Source organism: Sinocyclocheilus grahami, unplaced genomic scaffold (assembly GCF_001515645.1).
Source record: "Sinocyclocheilus grahami isolate Dianchi unplaced genomic scaffold, SAMN03320097.WGS_v1.1 scaffold3121.1, whole genome shotgun sequence".
Classification (NCBI taxonomy): Eukaryota; Metazoa; Chordata; class Actinopteri; order Cypriniformes; family Cyprinidae; genus Sinocyclocheilus; species Sinocyclocheilus grahami.
In genome coordinates, this window is record NW_015508288.1 from 20,120 (window position 1) to 22,784 (window position 2,665).

The 2,665-nt window shown below is 35.0% G+C and overlaps 1 long non-coding RNA gene across 1 annotated transcript; it reads right to left on the minus strand.

The window, feature by feature from the left end:
* Positions 1 to 316: 316 nt before the first annotated feature.
* Positions 317 to 1,081, minus strand: LOC107576019 (uncharacterized). The gene is made up of 4 exons (XR_001607981.1): positions 1,013 to 1,081; positions 786 to 869; positions 634 to 704; positions 317 to 373 (listed from the first exon to the last, which is right to left on the minus strand). It is a non-coding gene; the product is annotated as an uncharacterized lncRNA (long non-coding RNA).
* Between the last annotated feature and the right edge of the window lie 1,584 nt (positions 1,082 to 2,665).

Here is a 2,665-nt window from a genome sequence, read left to right on the forward strand (position 1 = left end):
TATATATACATGTGTGTGTGTGAGAGTGTGTGTGTATATATATATATATAATAAGAATTAAATGTCGGATAAAAACTTAATTCCAGCCCACATAAAAATAATAATAATTGCATTTTTACTACTTTATAAGTGTATGCATTTTACTGAAAATCACATTGTCCAGTTTGTTCCTACGGGATGCTGTGTAAAGCTTGTGTGATCAAGCAAAAGTAACCAAGGGGGTCAGTTTATTTCTGTCATGTTAAGAAAATAGTCATTTAATCTCAACATTTGCAAAATATTCATATAATATCGGTGAAGAAAAAACTAAAACAAACATCACAACATTACCTTCTGCCAGTTCGAGTTTCTGCTGTACAAGAAGTTGATCAATCTGTGTTGGAAAAAGGAAATAAATGTAAAAAACCCTCTTTAGGACTTTGGATGGCATGATAATCGTGTTTAAAGTGTTTCCAAAGTTTTACACATTCTTCCAAGAAGTGGGACATTTGTTGTGGCATTTCAAAGCCCAGAAATGCAACGCAAGCCAAGTCACCATTTCCTGAGAAGATACTTTCTCATCTTGCAAAAAAAGATTTCATCACTGCCTACAGTGGTATACAGAGCTGTTCATATCCAGCAGTAAAGCTCTACCTGGGTCAGGTACTCCAGTCCTGGTGGGCAGCCAGCGGGTCTTTGTGGAACTGGCATCACAGGCACTTGACCTTTCAAAAGGAAGAAAATGACGTGTTAAACAGCAGGATCTGAGGATTATGAAAATTCCAAATTTCCTTAGATTTCCTTACCTTGGCCTGGTATGGCTGGTCCCTGGTTAAAAGGAGGGGCGGGATTACTTGCATTTTTCTGTGGTTGGATGTCAATTGGGTAACCTGGTTTAAAGAATATCAAAGAACATCAATTGACATTGTTCTCACTGCCATGGGTGTTTCTTTGAGTTACATACTGTATAACAGCAATTTAACAGAGTGCTGTCAGGATCAGGTTGTTGATGATAAGGTTTTGACACACTCACCATTATTTGTTGTCATGGTGGAAGGCTGCAAATTACACTCTGCAAACACGCAAACCAGAAAAGCAAGTTAAGCAAATATTTTCCTGTATGTTTTTTCCATGCTTTGTGGGGAATGGAATTTCAGCAGCCCAAGATTTTCATAGCCAGTGAATCCTCAAAAAAAAAAAATAATTAAATAAATAACCCCGGGATGGAATTAATACACAATATTCAGGTTGGAAACACCTGTGAATTGCCCGGGAAATAACCGGGAAGTTGGACTGCAGGTACAGAATGCAAACCACATATAGTCTTCCTAAACACATTTTAGGATAATCCACTTGAATACAAGAGGTTTGTAACATTAGTTATTATACCATGTTTATAATTGTAATAACTGATATAAACTGCAGCGTTTTGTACTTAAAGTAACCAGTACACCATAATGCATTCATAACAAAAATACACAGAAAAAAAAAGTTAATTCATACGTTCATATTAATTGAACATATTTTGAAGACATTTAAGGAGACCAAATATTACCAAATTAACAATCAGTCAGTTATTTAGATCATTAATAACTGGATTACTCAGTGAGCCACATCATTATAGACATTACATCATACAATAACACAAAGTATTAAAGATGACCAAACAAACAAACACATAATATATTATTATTTACTACTTTCCACTGCTTACTACAGTTTTAGTGAAGAAATAGTATGCATAAATTAATAACTGACATAATCTATGACACAACATGATAATTCTATGAATCCAGAGGGTTAGAAACTATACTGTAACGTAAACATGCAATTGTTATTTTAAGGATATATTTTTAGCTGATTTCTATGCTACTTCGTTTATGTTTAACTTAATCCGACTTATTCGGTCTTAGTTTTGACGTTACAGGTTAACTGACAAAACGTTTTTACAGTGTAGCCTATGCTGCAGTAATTTAATATGCCAAGTGCCAACAACTCACCTGTTACTTGTTCAAAGTGAAGTGCTGTGGATACTGATGCCGTAGATGAGGACGGTTCTTTTTTTTTATATATATTATTATTTTAGTGGGGGACAGTAACACAGAGCTGTTTTCTCTTCGCTCTTTATCTGCCTCACACACAATACATAAGTTTCCTTCCCAGGAAACAATCTGCTTCTGCTCACAAACACACCCCTTACAAAAAAACGAAAGAGATTGAGCAGGAGTGTGGGGTATGGGGGTTTATTATTGTGATTTTTTTTAGATTACGTCAAATGACTCGTCTGGCTTTTTCCATGGATGTAGACAGTTATGTAGGCTATGTGTATGGAAATTGTCAACATATATGCCAACGTTTTCGAAACCGACTACGTTTTTCTTTCAGGTGTATTCAAAGCTTCTGCTTCTGCCTTTTCAGAAACCTTTTCAATACATTTCTTAGCTTTTTTTACTATTCGATGTTTCACTTCCCCTTTATTTTTTCATGTTTAGAAATGAGATGAGCCTGGACATGCAATCTCACAATCCACCCATAATTGAAAGAGCTTATTAAAACAACTCATAGTGGAATACAAAGTTGAGGCAAAGGTTTATACTTTAAAAAGGCAGAAATGAATGGCCTTTTGCCCCTTAAGTACTGTCTTGTATTTACATAAAACTCTTTATTTTCAAAAGGTTTAATCATT